This window comes from Leptopilina boulardi, unplaced genomic scaffold (assembly GCF_019393585.1).
Source record: "Leptopilina boulardi isolate dan_hultmark-lab unplaced genomic scaffold, ZJU_Lbou_2.1 LbouV2_112, whole genome shotgun sequence".
Taxonomy (NCBI): Eukaryota; Metazoa; Arthropoda; class Insecta; order Hymenoptera; family Figitidae; genus Leptopilina; species Leptopilina boulardi.
Window position 1 is genome coordinate 3,075,871 of NW_026137655.1, and position 24,780 is coordinate 3,100,650.

The window sequence follows — 24,780 nt, forward strand, 5'->3', positions numbered from 1 at the left end:
TGGAGAGATATTTTATTAAAACAGTAGAAAAAATTTCAAAATGAAGACATTTATTTCAGATGACTTTATATTTTATTACAAGAATATGTTAATCTCGGTATATTTTTAGAATATGCAAATGAATCGACTGAAGGCAGTTGTGATTTTTTACAAATCCTCTTCATTAATTAGAACACGATTTTGTTTCATTAAATAATATTGCTATTATATGAAAATGTTTCTTTGCGAAATGAGAATAGCGTTTGAGATATATCGTAAAATGCTTTTGCAACTGCCCCATTTAATTTCCTGTTCATTTTTTTTTTATTTTACTACGGCTATACTCTGAAAATAGTTGTAGAAGTAAATGGATACAGAGTACGAGTCCTGCAATCATTATCCGCAACATCAACCCTGTTGGTTTCAAGGATTTCTACTAAAAAAAAAAAATTTTATTCTCAGTTTTGATTTAAAAAAAAATATACTACAACTTTGTTCCGAATATATATAAAATTTTTTATTTCTGCATTTACTCTTGTTTCGTAAATTTGCCTGTTTAACGATCTGGTGCAAAAGTCCCTCGTTTTCTTTATGGAAACTATGCGAGAGTCCTTTTTCTAAAGAGCCTTTTAAACTGTATGTCATCGCAGGCTCTTGTAACATCTTGCGAGCGGGTCTTCGTATAGTTACAACAACCGGTATATAGTAACGATCGTACATGTCAACTGGCGTGGAAATCAGTAACGAGTGTTGCACACTCTAGAATGTTAGATCCAAGTACGGAATGTCACGTTCTATCATCAGAGCAGACATTTTTCCACATGTGTAATCATATATTGCGCCTTGTTAGATAGATTCTAGTTTCAATTGAAAATACGCCCCTCTTATACGAATCCGCCCTGTTTCCAGACCTCGTGTCCATTATTGATTCTACTCGTTCCATTCGCAGCAGAAGACGTCATCTCCAAGCGCTTCCCGCAAGACCTCTCTCTTCTCGCAGCTGCAACCGTTTGCCCGGAAAAGCCGGGTCGAAAATGAAACGAGAGCAAAAGAAAGCTTGGCAAATTTATTGGAAAGCTGCTACTGAAAGCACACACCTAGAGCGCACAAAACGTAATACGGATTCACGGATCAAGAACCATGAAAATCTCCCAAGTTGAAACAATAGGGTTGTAACGTGAAACTATAAACAAAAAAGAAATCATACTTCGATTTTAGTATAGTTTCAATTTAAATTTTCTATTTATTAAAAAATTAAAGCCAGAATAAAATTTGTTATTACAGTTCTGCTTTGGGTTAAAGAAAGCTATAAAATGAAAGGGTAAGAAAAAGACCTGTATTAGATTTTAGAGCCTCTCATTAAGCAATTAAAAAGCATATGGTCATGGGCGCGAAGAAAGACTATTTTAGCCATATGAAGGGACTATAAAAATGATAAACGATTCGACAGAAAAAAACTGTAATAAAAGGAATATGGTAGCTATATATGCGATGGGCTAAAATACAGATTATATGGTTTCGAAAAAAGTAGGATTGTGTTAGCGGATATAGCCACCTGGAAATGAAAACCTTCAAGTGTAAAGTAACTGTTCGAACCTAGCACAGTATGTGTCTGCCTACAATATTTATACCCCTATTTTATGGGTCGTTATTTTTGAAATTCTACCAGCCAACAACTCAGCATCCTTCAATTCTGATAAAATGCTTTTTAACTCTCCATCTTGTCGATTCATCTTGAAAATATTTTGAGAATGACAAATAAATATCGATGACTCGAATGAAAAATATCAATTTAAATACTACAGTATAATAAATAATTATCATAAATCTACAAAATAATATATGAATAAATAAATAAATTGATATCGATTGCAGTATCCCTATTATGTCAAAGGGTTTTGATCAAGGTATACATACCATTTAACGGTATATTTGATATAATCTTTTTCTTAAATTTATATTTATCTAGGATTAGAATTTTTAAAAATCTTCGTTTTACATAGATGTAATAGTCATCTACTATTATTGTGGGATTTCATCTTTGTCTTTAACATCATGGGGAGTCATGTAGAGTTTATTTATTCATGGAATACCGAGAGTCATGAGTGTTAGAAAAAAAGTGGTATAGGAAACAAAAGGAAGAGGGAATAAGGAAACAAGTAAAGAAGAAAGAGTTGAGAGATGATGAGAAAAAGAGGAACTAGATGCTGGAAGGCAACAACTATAATATATATATATATATGTTTGCATAGTATGCCGCTAGACGGCTAGTCCAAGAGAGTATTCACCTTTCAGTTTATGTTCAAATATTAACCAAATGGCCAAAGCAGATGTTACGAATTAAAGCTTTAACAAGCTGAATGTCTCAGTGTATTTTCCCTCCTCTGAATTCATTTTGCTTTATATAAAGCAATATGTCAATAGTAATGATATTTTACCGGATTTAAGAAAGATTCATCATTTATATTATATAAAGGTTCCATTTCAATATAGTGACTTCGATTTTCGATATTTATTCCATTTCAGTTATATGCTACGTCAAGATAATAAAAATTGACAAGCGATATTTTCAAGCACAAATACAACGAGCGATAAGAATCGTCCGGGTCTATCAGTGTAAACGACGGGATGTGGCTCTTGTATTTATATATATATACCTGCAGTCGTTTAAAAAATATCAATCCTTCGAGGGATTGTTCTGATTCAATATTTTACATCCTGAATTTTAACTTGTGTGTGAGAGAGAGAGTTCCTTTTTCAAACTAATACCGTCGGGGAAAGTTCAATGAACTGATGAAAATATGTCATTTAAAATTTATTCCTTTTCAAAGGCGCAGATAATGTTTTTAAATATTTCATATTTATTTAGAGTTTTTAAATGAGTTTTTAAATACACCAATGAAACTGAAATTTATCTAATATAAATTAATTAATATCTAATCTATTTATTATCTTTTTCTGTTTTAGGTAAGTCATCATCAAACATTTCCTCTTTGAAAAATTCGTAAGTTGATTTACATTTTTTTTTTATAATTTGCATAAAAGAACAATTATTAATAATATTATTGTTATTATTATTATACAATGTTACTGTATTCGTGTCAGGTGGATAACTGATTTATTTTGAAATCTTTGATAGTTAAGAGTTTCGCAAAGAAAATATTTCATTAATGGTTGGAAAACGGATGCTCGTGAGGTTCTCTAGATTACTAGTTATTGTTATGAATTAAGGTCGGTGAAGTTCACATCGATTATGATCATCGAAAATCTTAAATCCAAGTTACTCCATAAACACAACAAAAACTTACATAAAACTTCAAAAAAAGATTATACTTAACAAAAAAATTCAGTTCAACCCCAATTTCATTAAAAAAAACACCCCTAGTATAACCCCCTATAATGACACATTGAAAAAAAATTCCCAAAAAATTCAATTTTTCTTAGGCTCAAAATTTTTTTTCATATTCTCGCACTAAACACACCTACAAGTGTTGAAAAAAATTGACACCCCAAAAAAAGTGGGGGAAAGTCCCCAAAACCTACCCTAAAGACCCCATCTTTAATAAAAAAATTCCCAAAAAATTCAATTTTTCTTAGGCTCAAAATTTTTTTTCATATTCTCGCACTAAACACACCTACAAGTGTTGAAAAAAATTGACACCCCAAAAAAAGTGGGGGAAAGTCCCCAAAACCTACCCTAAAGACCCCATCTTTAATAAAAAAATTCCCAAAAAATTCAATTTTTCTTAGGCTCAAAATTTTTTTTCATATTCTCGCACTAAACACACCTACAAGTGTTGAAAAAAATTGACACCCCAAAAAAAGTGGGGGAAAGTCCCCAAAACCTACCCTAAAGACCCCATCTTTAATAAAAAAATTCCCAAAAAATTCAATTTTTCTTAGGCTCAAAATTTTTTTTCATATTCTCGCACTAAACACACCTACAAGTGTTGAAAAAAATTGACACCCCAAAAAAAGTGGGGGAAAGTCCCCAAAACCTACCCTAAAGACCCCATATTTAATAAAAAAATTCCCAAAAAATTCAATTTTTCTTAGGCTCAAAATTTTTTTTCATATTCTCGCACTAAACACACCTACAAGTGTTGAAAAAAATTGACACCCCAAAAAAAGTGGGGGAAAGTACCCAAAACCTACCCTAAAGACCCCATATTTAATAAAAAAATTCCCAAAAAATTCAATTTTTCTTAGGCTCAAAATTTTTTTTCATATTCTCGCACTAAACACACCTACAAGTGTTGAAAAAAATTGACACCCCAAAAAAAGTGGGGGAAAGTCCCCAAAACCTACCCTAAAGACCGCATCTTTAATAAAAAAATTCCAAAAAAATTCAATTTTTCTTAGGCTCAAAATTTTTTTTCATATTCTCGCACTAAACACACCTACAAGTGTTGAAAAAAATTAACACCCCAAAAAAAGTGGGGGAAAGTCCCCAAAACCTACCCTAAAGACCGCATCTTTAATAAAAAAATTCCAAAAAAATTCAATTTTTCTTAGGCTCAAAATTTTTTTTCATATTCTCGCACTAAACACACCTACAAGTGTTGAAAAAAATTGACACCCCAAAAAAAGTGGGGGAAAGTCCCCAAAACCTACCCTAAAGACCCCATATTTAATAAAAAAATTCCCAAAAAATTCAATTTTTCTTAGGCTCAAAATTTTTTTTCATATTCTCGCACTAAACACACCTACAAGTGTTGAAAAAAATTGATACCCCAAAAAAAGTGGGGGAAAGTCCCCAAAACCTACCCTAAAGACCCCATATTTAATAAAAAAATTCCCAAAAAATTCAATTTTTCTTAGGCTCAAAATTTTTTTTCATATTCTCGCACTAAACACACCTACAAGTGTTGAAAAAAATTGACACCCCAAAAAAAGTGGAGGAAAGTCCCCAAAACCTACCCTAAAGACCCCATATTTAATAAAAAAAATCCACAAAAAATTCAATTTTTCTTAGGCTCAAAATTTTTTTTCATATTCTCGCACTAAACACACCTACAAGTGTTGAAAAAAATTGACACCCCAAAAAAAGTGGGGGAAAGTCCCCAAAACCTACCCTAAAGACCCCATCTTAAATAAAAAATTTCCAAAAAATTCAATTTTTCTTAGGCTCAAAATTTTTTTTCATATTCTCGCACTAAACACACCTACAAGTGTTGAAAAAAATTGACACCCCAAAAAAAGTGGGGGAAAGTCCCCAAAACCTACCCTAAAGACCCCATCTTTAATAAAAAAATTCCCAAAAAATTCAATTTTTCTTAGGCTCAAATTTTTTTTTCATATTCTCGCACTAAACACACCTACAAGTGTTGAAAAAAATTGACACCCCAAAAAAAGTGGGGGAAAGTCCCCAAAACCTACCCTAAAGACCCCATCTTTAATAAAAAAATTCCCAAAAAATTCAATTTTTCTTAGGCTCAAAATTTTTTTTCATATTCTCGCACTAAACACACCTACAAGTGTTGAAAAAAATTGACACCCCAAAAAAAGTGGGGGAAAGTCCCCAAAACCTACCCTAAAGACCCCATATTTAATAAAAAAATTCCCAAAAAATTCAATTTTTCTTAGGCTCAAAATTTTTTTTCATATTCTCGCACTAAACACACCTACAAGTGTTGAAAAAAATTGACACCCCAAAAAAAGTGGGGGAAAGTCCCCAAAACCTACCCTAAAGACCCCATATTTAATAAAAAAATTCCCAAAAAATTCAATTTTTCTTAGGCTCAAAATTTTTTTTCATATTCTCGCACTAAACACACCTACAAGTGTTGAAAAAAATTGACACCCCAAAAAAAGTGGGGGAAAGTCCCCAAAACCTACCCTAAAGACCCCATATTTAATAAAAAAATTCAATTTTTCTTAGGCTCAAAATTTTTTTTCATATTCTCGCACTAAACACACCTACAAGTGTTGAAAAAAATTGACACCCCAAAAAAAGTGGGGGAAAGTCCCCAAAACCTACCCTAAAGACCCCATCTTAAATAAAAAATTTCCAAAAAATTCAATTTTTCTTAGGCTCAAAATTTTTTTTCATATTCTCGCACTAAACACACCTACAAGTGTTGAAATAAATTGACACCCCAAAAAAAGTGGGGGAAAGTCCCCAAAACCTACCCTAAAGACCCCATCTTTAATAAAAAAATTCCCAAAAAATTCAATTTTTCTTAGGCTCAAAATTTTTTTTCATATTCTCGCACTAAACACACCTACAAGTGTTGAAAAAAATTGACACCCCAAAAAAAGTGGGGGAAAGTCCCCAAAACCTACCCTAAAGACCCCATCTTTAATAAAAAAATTCCCAAAAAATTCAATTTTTCTTAGGCTCAAAATTTTTTTTCATATTCTCGCACTAAACACACCTACAAGTGTTGAAAAAAATTGACACCCCAAAAAAAGTGGGGGAAAGTCCCCAAAACCTACCCTAAAGACCCCATCTTAAATAAAAAAATTCCCAAAAAATTCAATTTTTCTTAGGCTCAAAATTTTTTTTCATATTTTCGCACTAAACACACCTACAAGTGTTGAAAAAAATTGACACCCCAAAAAAAGTGGGGGAAAGTCCCCAAAACCTACCCTAAAGACCGCATCTTTAATAAAAAAATTCCAAAAAAATTCAATTTTTCTTAGGCTCAAAATTTTTTTTCATATTCTCGCACTAAACACACCTACAAGTGTTGAAAAAAATTGACACCCCAAAAAAAGTGGGGGAAAGTCCCCAAAACCTACCCTAAAGACCCCATCTTTAATAAAAAAATTCCCAAAAAATTCAATTTTTCTTAGGCTCAAAATTTTTTTTCATATTCTCGCACTAAACACACCTACAAGTGTTGAAAAAAATTGACACCCCAAAAAAAGTGGGGGAAAGTCCCCAAAACCTACCCTAAAGACCCCATCTTTAATAAAAAAATTACCAAAAAATTCAATTTTTCTTAGGCTCACAATTTTTTTTCATATTCTCGCACTAAACACACCTACAAGTGTTGAAAAAAATTGACACCCCAAAAAAAGTGGGGGAAAGTCCCCAAAACCTACCCTAAAGACCCCATATTTAATAAAAAAATTCAATTTTTCTTAGGCTCAAAATTTTTTTTCATATTCTCGCACTAAACACACCTACAAGTGTTGAAAAAAATTGACACCCCAAAAAAAGTGGGGGAAAGTCCCCAAAACCTACCCTAAAGACCCCATCTTAAATAAAAAATTTCCAAAAAATTCAATTTTTCTTAGGCTCAAAATTTTTTTTCATATTCTCGCACTAAACACACCTACAAGTGTTGAAAAAAATTGACACCTCAAAAAAAGTGGGGGAAAGTCCCCAAAACCTACCCTAAAGACCCCATATTTAATAAAAAAAATCCACAAAAAATTCAATTTTTCTTAGGCTCAAAATTTTTTTTCATATTCTCGCACTAAACACACCTACAAGTGTTGAAAAAAATTGACACCCCAAAAAAAGTGGGGGAAAGTCCCCAAAACCTACCCTAAAGACCCCATATTTAATAAAAAAATTCAATTTTTCTTAGGCTCAAAATTTTTTTTCATATTCTCGCACTAAACACACCTACAAGTGTTGAAAAAAATTGACACCCCAAAAAAAGTGGGGGAAAGTCCCCAAAACCTACCCTAAAGACCCCATATTTAATAAAAAAAATCCACAAAAAATTCAATTTTTCTTAGGCTCAAAATTTTTTTTCATATTCTCGCACTAAACACACCTACAAGTGTTGAAAAAAATTGACACCCCAAAAAAAGTGGGGGAAAGTCCCCAAAACCTACCCTAAAGACCCCATCTTTAATAAAAAAATTCCCAAAAAATTCAATTTTTCTTAGGCTCAAAATTTTTTTTCATATTCTCGCACTAAACACACCTACAAGTGTTGAAAAAAATTGACACCCCAAAAAAAGTGGGGGAAAGTCCCCAAAACCTACCCTAAAGACCCCATCTTTAATAAAAAAATTCCCAAAAAATTCAATTTTTCTTAGGCTCAAAATTTTTTTTCATATTCTCGCACTAAACACACCTACAAGTGTTGAAAAAAATTGACACCCCAAAAAAAGTGGGGGAAAGTCCCCAAAACCTACCCTAAAGACCCCATCTTTAATAAAAAAATTCCCAAAAAATTCAATTTTTCTTAGGCTCAAAATTTTTTTTCATATTCTCGCACTAAACACACCTACAAGTGTTGAAAAAAATTGACACCCCAAAAAAAGTGGGGGAAAGTCCCCAAAACCTACCCTAAAGACCCCATATTTAATAAAAAAATTCCCAAAAAATTCAATTTTTCTTAGGCTCAAAATTTTTTTTCATATTCTCGCACTAAACACACCTACAAGTGTTGAAAAAAATTGACACCCCAAAAAAAGTGGGGGAAAGTACCCAAAACCTACCCTAAAGACCCCATATTTAATAAAAAAATTCCCAAAAAATTCAATTTTTCTTAGGCTCAAAATTTTTTTTCATATTCTCGCACTAAACACACCTACAAGTGTTGAAAAAAATTGACACCCCAAAAAAAGTGGGGGAAAGTCCCCAAAACCTACCCTAAAGACCGCATCTTTAATAAAAAAATTCCAAAAAAATTCAATTTTTCTTAGGCTCAAAATTTTTTTTCATATTCTCGCACTAAACACACCTACAAGTGTTGAAAAAAATTAACACCCCAAAAAAAGTGGGGGAAAGTCCCCAAAACCTACCCTAAAGACCGCATCTTTAATAAAAAAATTCCAAAAAAATTCAATTTTTCTTAGGCTCAAAATTTTTTTTCATATTCTCGCACTAAACACACCTACAAGTGTTGAAAAAAATTGACACCCCAAAAAAAGTGGGGGAAAGTCCCCAAAACCTACCCTAAAGACCCCATATTTAATAAAAAAATTCCCAAAAAATTCAATTTTTCTTAGGCTCAAAATTTTTTTTCATATTCTCGCACTAAACACACCTACAAGTGTTGAAAAAAATTGATACCCCAAAAAAAGTGGGGGAAAGTCCCCAAAACCTACCCTAAAGACCCCATATTTAATAAAAAAATTCCCAAAAAATTCAATTTTTCTTAGGCTCAAAATTTTTTTTCATATTCTCGCACTAAACACACCTACAAGTGTTGAAAAAAATTGACACCCCAAAAAAAGTGGGGGAAAGTCCCCAAAACCTACCCTAAAGACCCCATATTTAATAAAAAAAATCCACAAAAAATTCAATTTTTCTTAGGCTCAAAATTTTTTTTCATATTCTCGCACTAAACACACCTACAAGTGTTGAAAAAAATTGACACCCCAAAAAAAGTGGGGGAAAGTCCCCAAAACCTACCCTAAAGACCCCATCTTAAATAAAAAATTTCCAAAAAATTCAATTTTTCTTAGGCTCAAAATTTTTTTTCATATTCTCGCACTAAACACACCTACAAGTGTTGAAAAAAATTGACACCCCAAAAAAAGTGGGGGAAAGTCCCCAAAACCTACCCTAAAGACCCCATCTTTAATAAAAAAATTCCCAAAAAATTCAATTTTTCTTAGGCTCAAAATTTTTTTTCATATTCTCGCACTAAACACACCTACAAGTGTTGAAAAAAATTGACACCCCAAAAAAAGTGGGGGAAAGTCCCCAAAACCTACCCTAAAGACCCCATCTTTAATAAAAAAATTCCCAAAAAATTCAATTTTTCTTAGGCTCAAAATTTTTTTTCATATTCTCGCACTAAACACACCTACAAGTGTTGAAAAAAATTGACACCCCAAAAAAAGTGGGGGAAAGTCCCCAAAACCTACCCTAAAGACCCCATCTTTAATAAAAAAATTCCCAAAAAATTCAATTTTTCTTAGGCTCAAAATTTTTTTTCATATTCTCGCACTAAACACACCTACAAGTGTTGAAAAAAATTGACACCCCAAAAAAAGTGGGGGAAAGTCCCCAAAACCTACCCTAAAGACCCCATATTTAATAAAAAAATTCCCAAAAAATTCAATTTTTCTTAGGCTCAAAATTTTTTTTCATATTCTCGCACTAAACACACCTACAAGTGTTGAAAAAAATTGACACCCCAAAAAAAGTGGGGGAAAGTACCCAAAACCTACCCTAAAGACCCCATATTTAATAAAAAAATTCCCAAAAAATTCAATTTTTCTTAGGCTCAAAATTTTTTTTCATATTCTCGCACTAAACACACCTACAAGTGTTGAAAAAAATTGATACCCCAAAAAAAGTGGGGGAAAGTCCCCAAAACCTACCCTAAAGACTCCATATTTAATAAAAAAATTCCCAAAAAATTCAATTTTTCTTAGGCTCAAAATTTTTTTTCATATTCTCGCACTAAACACACCTACAAGTGTTGAAAAAAATTGACACCCCAAAAAAAGTGGAGGAAAGTCCCCAAAACCTACCCTAAAGACCCCATATTTAATAAAAAAAATCCACAAAAAATTCAATTTTTCTTAGGCTCAAAATTTTTTTTCATATTCTCGCACTAAACACACCTACAAGTGTTGAAAAAAATTGACACCCCAAAAAAAGTGGGGGAAAGTCCCCAAAACCTACCCTAAAGACCCCATATTTAATAAAAAAATTCCCAAAAAATTCAATTTTTCTTAGGCTCAAAATTTTTTTTCATATTCTCGCACTAAACACACCTACAAGTGTTGAAAAAAATTGACACCCCAAAAAAAGTGGGGGAAAGTACCCAAAACCTACCCTAAAGACCCCATATTTAATAAAAAAATTCCCAAAAAATTCAATTTTTCTTAGGCTCAAAATTTTTTTTCATATTCTCGCACTAAACACACCTACAAGTGTTGAAAAAAATTGACACCCCAAAAAAAGTGGGGGAAAGTCCCCAAAACCTACCCTAAAGACCGCATCTTTAATAAAAAAATTCCAAAAAAATTCAATTTTTCTTAGGCTCAAAATTTTTTTTCATATTCTCGCACTAAACACACCTACAAGTGTTGAAAAAAATTGACACCCCAAAAAAAGTGGGGGAAAGTCCCCAAAACCTACCCTAAAGACCCCATATTTAATAAAAAAATTCCCAAAAAATTCAATTTTTCTTAGGCTCAAAATTTTTTTTCATATTCTCGCACTAAACACACCTACAAGTGTTGAAAAAAATTGACACCCCAAAAAAAGTGGGGGAAAGTACCCAAAACCTACCCTAAAGACCCCATATTTAATAAAAAAATTCCCAAAAAATTCAATTTTTCTTAGGCTCAAAATTTTTTTTCATATTCTCGCACTAAACACACCTACAAGTGTTGAAAAAAATTGACACCCCAAAAAAAGTGGGGGAAAGTCCCCAAAACCTACCCTAAAGACCGCATCTTTAATAAAAAAATTCCAAAAAAATTCAATTTTTCTTAGGCTCAAAATTTTTTTTCATATTCTCGCACTAAACACACCTACAAGTGTTGAAAAAAATTAACACCCCAAAAAAAGTGGGGGAAAGTCCCCAAAACCTACCCTAAAGACCGCATCTTTAATAAAAAAATTCCAAAAAAATTCAATTTTTCTTAGGCTCAAAATTTTTTTTCATATTCTCGCACTAAACACACCTACAAGTGTTGAAAAAAATTGACACCCCAAAAAAAGTGGGGGAAAGTCCCCAAAACCTACCCTAAAGACCCCATATTTAATAAAAAAATTCCCAAAAAATTCAATTTTTCTTAGGCTCAAAATTTTTTTTCATATTCTCGCACTAAACACACCTACAAGTGTTGAAAAAAATTGATACCCCAAAAAAAGTGGGGGAAAGTCCCCAAAACCTACCCTAAAGACCCCATATTTAATAAAAAAATTCCCAAAAAATTCAATTTTTCTTAGGCTCAAAATTTTTTTTCATATTCTCGCACTAAACACACCTACAAGTGTTGAAAAAAATTGACACCCCAAAAAAAGTGGGGGAAAGTCCCCAAAACCTACCCTAAAGACCCCATATTTAATAAAAAAAATCCACAAAAAATTCAATTTTTCTTAGGCTCAAAATTTTTTTTCATATTCTCGCACTAAACACACCTACAAGTGTTGAAAAAAATTGACACCCCAAAAAAAGTGGGGGAAAGTCCCCAAAACCTACCCTAAAGACCCCATCTTAAATAAAAAATTTCCAAAAAATTCAATTTTTCTTAGGCTCAAAATTTTTTTTCATATTCTCGCACTAAACACACCTACAAGTGTTGAAAAAAATTGACACCCCAAAAAAAGTGGGGGAAAGTCCCCAAAACCTACCCTAAAGACCCCATCTTTAATAAAAAAATTCCCAAAAAATTCAATTTTTCTTAGGCTCAAAATTTTTTTTCATATTCTCGCACTAAACACACCTACAAGTGTTGAAAAAAATTGACACCCCAAAAAAAGTGGGGGAAAGTCCCCAAAACCTACCCTAAAGACCCCATCTTTAATAAAAAAATTCCCAAAAAATTCAATTTTTCTTAGGCTCAAAATTTTTTTTCATATTCTCGCACTAAACACACCTACAAGTGTTGAAAAAAATTGACACCCCAAAAAAAGTGGGGGAAAGTCCCCAAAACCTACCCTAAAGACCCCATCTTTAATAAAAAAATTCCCAAAAAATTCAATTTTTCTTAGGCTCAAAATTTTTTTTCATATTCTCGCACTAAACACACCTACAAGTGTTGAAAAAAATTGACACCCCAAAAAAAGTGGGGGAAAGTCCCCAAAACCTACCCTAAAGACCGCATCTTTAATAAAAAAATTCCAAAAAAATTCAATTTTTCTTAGGCTCAAAATTTTTTTTCATATTCTCGCACTAAACACACCTACAAGTGTTGAAAAAAATTAACACCCCAAAAAAAGTGGGGGAAAGTCCCCAAAACCTACCCTAAAGACCGCATCTTTAATAAAAAAATTCCAAAAAAATTCAATTTTTCTTAGGCTCAAAATTTTTTTTCATATTCTCGCACTAAACACACCTACAAGTGTTGAAAAAAATTGACACCCCAAAAAAAGTGGGGGAAAGTCCCCAAAACCTACCCTAAAGACCCCATCTTTAATAAAAAAATTCCCAAAAAATTCAATTTTTCTTAGGCTCAAAATTTTTTTTCATATTCTCGCACTAAACACACCTACAAGTGTTGAAAAAAATTGACACCCCAAAAAAAGTGGGGGAAAGTCCCCAAAACCTACCCTAAAGACCCCATCTTTAATAAAAAAATTACCAAAAAATTCAATTTTTCTTAGGCTCACAATTTTTTTTCATATTCTCGCACTAAACACACCTACAAGTGTTGAAAAAAATTGACACCCCAAAAAAAGTGGGGGAAAGTCCCCAAAACCTACCCTAAAGACCCCATATTTAATAAAAAAATTCAATTTTTCTTAGGCTCAAAATTTTTTTTCATATTCTCGCACTAAACACACCTACAAGTGTTGAAAAAAATTGACACCCCAAAAAAAGTGGGGGAAAGTCCCCAAAACCTACCCTAAAGACCCCATCTTAAATAAAAAATTTCCAAAAAATTCAATTTTTCTTAGGCTCAAAATTTTTTTTCATATTCTCGCACTAAACACACCTACAAGTGTTAAAAAAAATTGACACCTCAAAAAAAGTGGGGGAAAGTCCCCAAAACCTACCCTAAAGACCCCATATTTAATAAAAAAATTCCCAAAAAATTCAATTTTTCTTAGGCTCAAAATTTTTTTTCATATTCTCGCACTAAACACACCTACAAGTGTTGAAAAAAATTGACACCCCAAAAAAAGTGGGGGAAAGTCCCCAAAACCTACCCTAAAGACCCCATCTTTAATAAAAAAATTACCAAAAAATTCAATTTTTTTTAGGCTTACAATTTTATTTCAAATTCTAGCACAAAACACACCTACAAGTGTTGAAAAAAATTGACACCCCAAAAAAAGTGGGGGAAAGTCCCCAAAACCTACCCTAAAGACCCCATATTTAATAAAAAAAATCCACAAAAAATTCAATTTTTCTTAGGCTCAAAATTTTTTTTCATATTCTCGCACTAAACACACCTACAAGTGTTGAAAAAAATTGACACCCCAAAAAAAGTGGGGGAAAGTCCCCAAAACCTACCCTAAAGACCCCATCTTAAATAAAAAATTTCCAAAAAATTCAATTTTTCTTAGGCTCAAAATTTTTTTTCATATTCTCGCACTAAACACACCTACAAGTGTTGAAATAAATTGACACCCCAAAAAAAGTGGGGGAAAGTCCCCAAAACCTACCCTAAAGACCCCATCTTTAATAAAAAAATTCCCAAAAAATTCAATTTTTCTTAGGCTCAAAATTTTTTTTCATATTCTCGCACTAAACACACCTACAAGTGTTGAAAAAAATTGACACCCCAAAAAAAGTGGGGGAAAGTCCCCAAAACCTACCCTAAAGACCCCATCTTTAATAAAAAAATTCCCAAAAAATTCAATTTTTCTTAGGCTCAAAATTTTTTTTCATATTCTCGCACTAAACACACCTACAAGTGTTGAAAAAAATTGACACCCCAAAAAAAGTGGGGGAAAGTCCCCAAAACCTACCCTAAAGACCCCATCTTAAATAAAAAAATTCCCAAAAAATTCAATTTTTCTTAGGCTCAAAATTTTTTTTCATATTTTCGCACTAAACACACCTACAAGTGTTGAAAAAAATTGACACCCCAAAAAAAGTGGGGGAAAGTCCCCAAAACCTACCCTAAAGACCGCATCTTTAATAAAAAAATTCCAAAAAAATTCAATTTTTCTTAGGCTCAAAATTTTTTTTCATATTCTCGCACTAAACACACCTACAAGTGTTGAAAAAAATTGACACCCCAAAAAAAGTGGGGGAAAGTCCCCAAAACCTACCCTAAAGACCCCATCTTTAATAAAAAAATTCCCAAAAAATTCAATTTTTCTTAGGCTCAAAATTTTTTTTCATATTCTCGCACTAAACACACCTACAAGTGTTGAAAAAAATTGACACCCCAAAAAAAGTGGGGGAAAGTCCCCAAAACCTACCCTAAAGACCCCATCTTAAATAAAAAATTTCCAAAAAATTCAATTTTTCTTAGGCTCAAAATTTTTTTTCATATTCTCGCACTAAACACACCTACAAGTGTTAAAAAAAATTGACACCTCAAAAAAAGTGGGGGAAAGTCCCCAAAACCTACCCTAAAGACCCCATATTTAATAAAAAAATTCCCAAAAAATTCAATTTTTCTTAGGCTCAAAATTTTTTTTCATATTCTCGCACTAAACACACCTACAAGTGTTGAAAAAAATTGACACCCCAAAAAAAGTGGGGGAAAGTCCCCAAAACCTACCCTAAAGACCCCATCTTTAATAAAAAAATTACCAAAAAATTCAATTTTTTTTAGGCTTACAATTTTATTTCAAATTCTAGCACAAAACACACCTACAAGTGTTGAAAAAAATTGACACCCCAAAAAAAGTGGGGGAAAGTCCCCAAAACCTACCCTAAAGACCCCATATTTAATAAAAAAAATCCACAAAAAATTCAATTTTTCTTAGGCTCAAAATTTTTTTTCATATTCTCGCACTAAACACACCTACAAGTGTTGAAAAAAATTGACACCCCAAAAAAAGTGGGGGAAAGTCCCCAAAACCTACCCTAAAGACCCCATCTTAAATAAAAAATTTCCAAAAAATTCAATTTTTCTTAGGCTCAAAATTTTTTTTCATATTCTCGCACTAAACACACCTACAAGTGTTGAAATAAATTGACACCCCAAAAAAAGTGGGGGAAAGTCCCCAAAACCTACCCTAAAGACCCCATCTTTAATAAAAAAATTCCCAAAAAATTCAATTTTTCTTAGGCTCAAAATTTTTTTTCATATTCTCGCACTAAACACACCTACAAGTGTTGAAAAAAATTGACACCCCAAAAAAAGTGGGGGAAAGTCCCCAAAACCTACCCTAAAGACCCCATCTTTAATAAAAAAATTCCCAAAAAATTCAATTTTTCTTAGGCTCAAAATTTTTTTTCATATTCTCGCACTAAACACACCTACAAGTGTTGAAAAAAATTGACACCCCAAAAAAAGTGGGGGAAAGTCCCCAAAACCTACCCTAAAGACCCCATCTTAAATAAAAAAATTCCCAAAAAATTCAATTTTTCTTAGGCTCAAAATTTTTTTTCATATTTTCGCACTAAACACACCTACAAGTGTTGAAAAAAATTGACACCCCAAAAAAAGTGGGGGAAAGTCCCCAAAACCTACCCTAAAGACCGCATCTTTAATAAAAAAATTCCAAAAAAATTCAATTTTTCTTAGGCTCAAAATTTTTTTTCATATTCTCGCACTAAACACACCTACAAGTGTTGAAAAAAATTGACACCCCAAAAAAAGTGGGGGAAAGTCCCCAAAACCTACCCTAAAGACCCCATCTTTAATAAAAAAATTCCCAAAAAATTCAATTTTTCTTAGGCTCAAAATTTTTTTTCATATTCTCGCACTAAACACACCTACAAGTGTTGAAAAAAATTGACACCCCAAAAAAAGTGGGGGAAAGTCCCCAAAACCTACCCTAAAGACCCCATCTTTAATAAAAAAATTACCAAAAAATTCAATTTTTCTTAGGCTCACAATTTTTTTTCATATTCTCGCACTAAACACACCTACAAGTGTTGAAAAAAATTGACACCCCAAAAAAAGTGGGGGAAAGTCCCCAAAACCTACCCTAAAGACCCCATATTTAATAAAAAAATTCAATTTTTCTTAGGCTCAAAATTTTTTTTCATATTCTCGCACTAAACACACCTACAAGTGTTGAAAAAAATTGACACCCCAAAAAAAGTGGGGGAAAGTCCCCAAAACCTACCCTAAAGACCCCATCTTAAATAAAAAATTTCCAAAAAATTCAATTTTTCTTAGGCTCAAAATTTTTTTTCATATTCTCGCACTAAACACACCTACAAGTGTTGAAAAAAATTGACACCCCAAAAAAAGTGGGGGAAAGTCCCCAAAACCTACCCTAAAGACCCCATATTTAATAAAAAAATTCCCAAAAAATTCAATTTTTCTTAGGCTCAAAATTTTTTTTCATATTCTCGCACTAAACACACCTACAAGTGTTGAAAAAAATTGACACCCCAAAAAAAGTGGGGGAAAGTCCCCAAAACCTACCCTAAAGACCCCATCTTTAATAAAAAAATTACCAAAAAATTCAATTTTTTTTAGGCTTACAATTTTATTTCAAATTCTAGCACAAAACACACCTACAAGTGTTGAAAAAAATTGACACCCCAAAAAAAGTGGGGGAAAGTCCCCAAAACCTACCCTAAAGACCGCATCTTTAATAAAAAAATTCCAAAAAAATTCAATTTTTCTTAGGCTTACAATTTTATTTCAAATTCTGGCACAAAACACACCTACAAGTGTTGAAAAAAATTGGCACCCCAAAAAAAGTGGGGGAAAGCCCCCAAAACCTACCCTAAAGTCCCCATCTTTGATAAAAAAAAATTCAATTTTTCTTAGGCTCTCAATTTTATTTCAAATTCTTGCACTAAACACACCTAAAAGTGTTAAAAAAAATTGACACCCCCTAACAAGTTGTGGAAAGACTCCAAAAAATTAAAAAATTTCAAATAGAAAATTTATTTCTCGAAAACTAAATGAGAGACCAAAAATTTTATTCTTATTTTGACTTCCTATTTATAGTACACTCAGAAAAAAATTCGTTTGAAGCAACCAAATTTTGGTGAAATCAACAAAATAAATGCATTGATATACAGTTAACCAAACATGTGATTCCATAAACCAAACGTTTATTTAGTTCAATTAAATTTTTTCTTTGTTCAAAAAATTTATTAAAATAAACTAAACAGTTATTTAGATCAAATAAATATTTATTTGAATTGAACAAATTTTGTTTGAACTAACCAAAAAATTAGGTAAATTTAAAAAAATGGTACATTTGGTTCAAATATATTTTTTTTCTGAGTGTAGATAACTTTAATAAAATGTAGACATCCAAGCCATGTGGGAAATTTGTCTTGTTCACACCCAAATTTTACGTAGCTGAAGTACGCAACGTTTATGACAAACGAAATAATTTTTTAAAATAAAAAATTCTTTAAATTTTTGTCTGAAAAATATTTCTTGTAGTTTTCATTAATCAACAAATTATAAAAAATATTTGTCAAGCAAAAAATTATAGAATTTTACATTTTTAAAAATGGTTTATCATAAACGTTGCGTAGTTCAGCTTTTGTCAAAAGTTGAAAAACGTGAAAAATTTCTATTAAAAAATTTATTTCTCGCAAAGAAAAAGCGAGACTAAATTTTTTGTTTGTTGATTTTACATTCTGGCAATAATTGACAATTGCCAAAATAGTTTGTATATGCAAGCAGTCGGGGAAGTTTGTCGAAGTTGAAAGTTTTAAATTTAGCAAAAAATTACAAAAATTTTATTTGTTTGTGAATATGATGTTTTTTTAAAATGTTTATTTACTAATTGAAACTAAAAACATCATTTTCTATGTGGAAATTTGTAGCCGCGTAGAGAATAAATGTTAAAATCTTTTCAAACAACAGGCGTGATTAGCCTTGAATTTGACTATAGTGTGAAGGCATGAATAGTGAGGATAGAGCCGATCGTGGATATTCGGTTGCGTTCGTCTTTGGTCGGCTCTTTGCTTTACGTTATCCCCACCGCGCCGCTCACTCCACAGACCCCGGCGAAAGTCTATGACTGCTTGGAAATCTGATTTTGCCTTTTTCGTCGTATTTTTTCTCTCTCCACTCGGACCCAATTTAAACGCGGTTGGGTGAAAAAGTGAAGATTCAACGAAGCTGAATTACGCAACGTTTAAATAAAATAAACGATTTTTAAGGAAATAATTTTTCAATTGAAATATTCTAAAAAAAATTTTTTTATAATATGTTGATTAATAAAAACTAAAAAAAAATTTTTAAAGTAAAAATTTCTAGATTATTTTAATATATTTTAATAGTAATAATAATAATCTTAATAATCTGAAGATCGCAATATTTATGATAAACGTTTTTTAAAGAAATAATTTTTTAAAATGAAAAAATCTTGAAATTTTTACTTTAAAAATTTCTTTGTAGTTTTTATTAATCAACATATTATAAAAAAAATTTTTTTAGAATTTTTCAATTAAAAAATTATTTCTTTAAAAATCGTTTATCCTATATAAACGTTGCGTAATTCAGCTTCGTTGAATCTTCACTTTTTCACCCAAGCGCGTTTAAATTGGGTCCGAGTGGAGAGAGAAAAAATACGACGAAAAAGGCAAAATCAGATTTCCAAGCAGTTATAGACTTTCGCCGGGGTCTGTGGAGTGAGCGGAGCGGTGGGGATAACGTAAAGCAAAGAGCCGACCAAAGACGAACGCAGCCGAATATCCACGTTCGTCTCTATCCTCACTATTCTTGCCTCCACACCTTGCTCCACACAATAGTCAAATTCATGGCTAATCACGCCTGTTTTTTGAAAGATTTTAACATTTATTCTCTACGCGGCTACAAATTTCCACATAGACAAAATGATGTTTTTAGATTCAATTAGTAAATAAACATTTATAAAAAACATCATATTCACAAACAAATAAAATTTTTGTGACTTTTTTGTTGAATTTTAAATTTTCAGCTTCGACAAACTTTCCCGACTGCTTGAATATGCAAACTATTTTGGCAATCATCAATTATTGTCAGAATGTAAAATCAAAAAACAACAAACAAACAAAAAAATTTAAAAATTTTTTCAAAAAAATACTTTTTGCCAAAATTTTAAGCCTCGCCCGATCGTGGACAAACAATTTTTACAATATTTTTGAAATTTTTAAAAAATGTTTCAATTTTGAATTTTTTAAAATATTTTTGATTTTTAATACTTCATACTTTTATGTATTTTTATGAGCTCATTACGCATATTATAATAATAATACCCCAAAAATTTGATTTTTATAGCAAAAAACCAGAAAAAAATACTAAATGGTTTTTTTTGTTTATTGGATAAAATATGCAAAATTATAAAAAACTACATAAAATATAAAATTTTGAGCCTAAGAAAAATTGAATTTTTTTGGAATTTTTTTTATCAAAGATGGGGTCTTTAGGGTAGGTTTTGGGGACTTTCCCCCACTTTTTTTGGGGTGCCAATATTTTTCAACACTTGTAGGTGTGTTTAGTGCGAGAATATGAAAAAAAATTTTGAGCCTAAGAAAAATTGAATTTTTTGGGAATTTTTTTATTAAATATGGGGTCTTTAGGGTAGGTTTTGGGGACTTTCCCCCACTTTTTTTGGGGTGTCAATTTTATTCAACACTTGTAGGTGTGTTTAGTGCGAGAATATGAAAAAAAATTTAGAGCCTAGGAAAAATTGAATTTTTTGGGAATTTTTTTATTAAATATGGGGTCTTTAGGGTAGGTTTTGGGGACTTTCCCCCACTTTTTTTGGGGTGTCAATTTTTTTCAACACTTGTAGGTGTGTTTAGTGCGAGAATATGAAAAAAAATTTTGAGCCTAAGAAAAATTGAATTTTTTGGGAATTTTTTTATTAAATATGGGGTCTTTAGGGTAGGTTTTGGGGACTTTCCCCCACTTTTTTTGGGGTGTCAATTTTTTTCAACACTTGTAGGTGTGTTTAGTGCGAGAATATGAAAAAAAATTTTGAGCCTAAGAAAAATTAAATTTTTTGGAAATTTTTTATTTAAGATGGGGTCTTTAGGGTAGGTTTTGGGGACTTTCCCCCACTTTTTTTGGGGTGTCAATTTTTTTCAACACTTGTAGGTGTGTTTAGTGCGAGAATATGAAAAAAAATTTTGAGCCTAAGAAAAATTGAATTTTTTGGAAATTTTTTATTTAAGATGGGGTCTTTAGGGTAGGTTTTGGGGACTTTCCCCCACTTTTTTTGGGGTGACAATTTTTTTCAACACTTGTAGGTGTGTTTAGTGCGAGAATATGAAAAAAAATTTTGAGCCTAAGAAAAATTGAATTTTTTGGGAATTTTTTTATTAAAGATGGGGTCTTTAGGGTAGGTTTTGGGGACTTTCCCCCACTTTTTTTGGGGTGTCAATTTTTTTCAACACTTGTAGGTGTGTTTAGTGCGAGAATATGAAAAAAAATTTTGAGCCTAAGAAAAATTGAATTTTTTGGGAATTTTTTTATTAAATATGGGGTCTTTAGGGTAGGTTTTGGGGACTTTCCCCCACTTTTTTTGGGGTGTTAATTTTTTTCAACACTTGTAGGTGTGTTTAGTGCGAGAATATGAAAAAAAATTTTGAGCCTAAGAAAAATTGAATTTTTTTGGAATTTTTTTATTAAAGATGCGGTCTTTAGGGTAGGTTTTGGGGACTTTCCCCCACTTTTTTTGGGGTGTTAATTTTTTTCAACACTTGTAGGTGTGTTTAGTGCGAGAATATGAAAAAAAATTTTGAGCCTAAGAAAAATTGAATTTTTTTGGAATTTTTTTATTAAAGATGCGGTCTTTAGGGTAGGTTTTGGGGACTTTCCCCCACTTTTTTTGGGGTGTCAATTTTTTTCAACACTTGTAGGTGTGTTTAGTGCGAGAATATGAAAAAAAATTTTGAGCCTAAGAAAAATTGAATTTTTTGGGAATTTTTTTATTAAATATGGGGTCTTTAGGGTAGGTTTTGGGTACTTTCCCCCACTTTTTTTGGGGTGTCAATTTTTTTCAACACTTGTAGGTGTGTTTAGTGCGAGAATATGAAAAAAAATTTTGAGCCTAAGAAAAATTGAATTTTTTTGGAATTTTTTTATTAAATATGGGGTCTTTAGGGTAGGTTTTGGGGACTTTCCCCCACTTTTTTTGGGGTGTCAATTTTTTTCAACACTTGTAGGTGTGTTTAGTGCGAGAATATGAAAAAAAATTTTGAGCCTAAGAAAAATTGAATTTTTTGGGAATTTTTTTATTAAAGATGGGGTCTTTAGGGTAGGTTTTGGGGACTTTCCCCCACTTTTTTTGGGGTGTCAATTTTTTTCAACACTTGTAGGTGTGTTTAGTGCGAGAATATGAAAAAAAATTTTGAGCCTAAGAAAAATTGAATTTTTTGGGAATTTTTTTATTAAAGATGGGGTCTTTAGGGTAGGTTTTGGGGACTTTCCCCCACTTTTTTTGGGGTGTCAATTTTTTTCAACACTTGTAGGTGTGTTTAGTGCGAGAATATGAAAAAAAATTTTGAGCCTAAGAAAAATTGAATTTTTTGGGAATTTTTTTATTAAATATGGGGTCTTTAGGGTAGGTTTTGGGGACTTTCCCCCACTTTTTTTGGGGTGTCAATTTTTTTCAACACTTGTAGGTGTGTTTAGTGCGAGAATATGAAAAAAAATTTTGAGCCTAAGAAAAATTGAATTTTTTGGGAATTTTTTTATTAAAGATGGGGTCTTTAGGGTAGGTTTTGGGGACTTTCCCCCACTTTTTTTGGGGTGTCAATTTTTTTCAACACTTGTAGGTGTGTTTAGTGCGAGAATATGAAAAAAAATTTTGAGCCTAAGAAAAATTGAATTTTTTGGGAATTTTTTTATTAAAGATGGGGTCTTTAGGGTAGGTTTTGGGGACTTTCCCCCACTTTTTTTGGGGTGTCAATTTTTTTCAACACTTGTAGGTGTGTTTAGTGCGAGAATATGAAAAAAAATTTTGAGCCTAAGAAAAATTGAATTTTTTGGGAATTTTTTTATTAAAGATGGGGTCTTTAGGGTAGGTTTTGGGGACTTTCCCCCACTTTTTTTGGGGTGTCAATTTTTTTCAACACTTGTAGGTGTGTTTAGTGCGAGAATATGAAAAAAAATTTTGAGCCTAAGAAAAATTGAATTTTTTGGGAATTTTTTTTCAATGTGTCATTATAGGGGGTTATACTAGGGGTGTTTTTTTTAATGAAATTGGGGTTGAACTGAATTTTTTTGTTAAGTATAATCTTTTTTTGAAGTTTTATGTAAGTTTTTGTTGTGTTTATGGAGTAACTTGGATTTAAGATTTTCGATGATCATAATCGATGTGAACTTCACCGACCTATGAATTATAGAAGCTATTATTATTCTAAATTATTACTACTATCTATCATTCGTGTCACTTTTTATTACTACAAATTATTAGTGCTACTAATAATTAATTAAATATTAAACTACTGCTTTGTCACTTTCTATTATTATTAATTAAATATTACTTATTATTACACGGATAAAATATTTGTATTTGACATTTTGATTTGGTCAAGAAACAACAATTTTATTAGGCGAATCAAAAAATTAGATATTCTAATAATAATAATGTATTTGATAGAAAAATATTATAGAAAAATAGTTATCAACGTTTTAACAAAAATTTTGATTTACGACGCGATTTTTTTTATGACTGAACGATTCAAGCAACTCGCTTCTCTCATTTTAAAACACATTTTCACTGCCAATAATCGTAATTATTATTATTATGAAAATTACTAAATGAAAGAATTATAGACATAGTAAAATTTTAAGTGGCATCTTTAGAGTAATTTCTTTAATTTCAAAATTCTCACAGATTTACTCTTTTCCTTCCTGTATATTATATTGAAAAAGATATGATATAGACTCTTGGTTTTTTAATTTTTATCAAATATGATGATAACCAACTGATTTCATGAACCATGAAAATACATTGGTACTTTCTGAAATGTTGAGAGTTAAAATTTTTTTTTAATTAGAACTATATAAACGTGATGTCGTTCAGCTGGGAAATGTTCATATAAAATAAAGTAAAAAAAATTATAGCCAGCGATAGGCGAACCACTTAGTGCACCAGAGAACTGGTCTCTCTTCTCTCATCTGTGAAGCAAGTAAATTCAGAGCACCCTGTATACTTCTTATTTTATATATGTGTATTACATGTATATGCCTACACGTTGCGGTCATTTACAGCCTCAGTCGTTATCTCTTGAACTGTCCCTTATGTATATGCTTGCAAGATGAATTCTTTGTTCGTGTGCATATTATATGCGAGTGTACGTGTACTCATCTTATTAATTATCGCCTCCATATAACTCGCTTGTGCAGTATTTAATCTAACTTCTTACGTGTTTCATGGTCGCGCAATATAATCAAAAAAAAGAAAATACATTTTCAGAAAGTTCCATTGCATATCTGATATTTGTAATATTTGATATACAATTTTTTTTCATAATCACACTTGTTTATCAAAAATTACCATAATGAAAAAATAGAAGATAAAATAAGGGTTTTTTAAAACCCTTAATTAGCTTTGTAGAAATCATTATTTTATCCGTGTTTAATACATGTGAAGCAATATTTGACAGTAAAATTTGAATTTAAAAGAAGCTCCAGAAGTTTAGAATTTATTTATTTAATCAAAGTTTTATCATAATTTATTCTTCCATTCATTTAAATTCACATTGCTGTATGTAAATTTATGCAGACTGCAACGTATTTTGATTGAATTCGTTTTAAAAAAAAATTAAAACTCGAACCTCCAAAATATTGTGCAATAGAACAGAAATGGATTACAGATATGAAAAATTTTTAAAATAATTTTTTTTATGTGACCAATATAATTTTGGTTATGAGACGGATATTTATTTCTTCTTCACGATTTCTCAACAAGCGAGAAAGCTCTCATTATTTCTCTCTGCTGTTGGAATGTGTTCGAACTCCATCAGATATTTCACCCACCTCTTCTCTCATAATGATGACACACTTTATGTGCTTCCTTTAATGAAAAAAACGAGATGAAAAAAAAGGAATAAGAAAAAGAAATCAAAACGAGACACGTACGTGAAAGAAGGTCCTAAAATCCACAATGTCGCGTGTCTTGTCACATTCTCTCTATATGTGTGTGTTTCTTGACCC

At 31.5% G+C, this 24,780-nt stretch overlaps 1 protein-coding gene and 1 long non-coding RNA gene across 10 annotated transcripts in view; both read left to right on the forward strand.

Moving 5' to 3' along the window:
• The window catches only part of LOC127280843 (caskin-1), an 88,259-nt gene that overhangs the window by 26,519 nt on the left and 36,960 nt on the right, over positions 1–24,780 (forward strand). The window lies entirely within an intron of this gene.
• On the forward strand, positions 20,326–22,637 carry LOC127280912 (uncharacterized). 5 transcript variants are annotated; one of them, XR_007842891.1, is made up of 4 exons: positions 20,326–20,807; positions 20,961–21,113; positions 21,420–21,572; positions 22,338–22,637. It is a non-coding gene; the product is annotated as an uncharacterized LOC127280912 (long non-coding RNA). The 5 variants fall into 5 exon arrangements; XR_007842889.1 differs by lacking the exon at positions 22,338–22,637 and adding an exon at positions 21,726–22,171; XR_007842892.1 differs by lacking the exon at positions 22,338–22,637 and adding an exon at positions 21,879–22,171.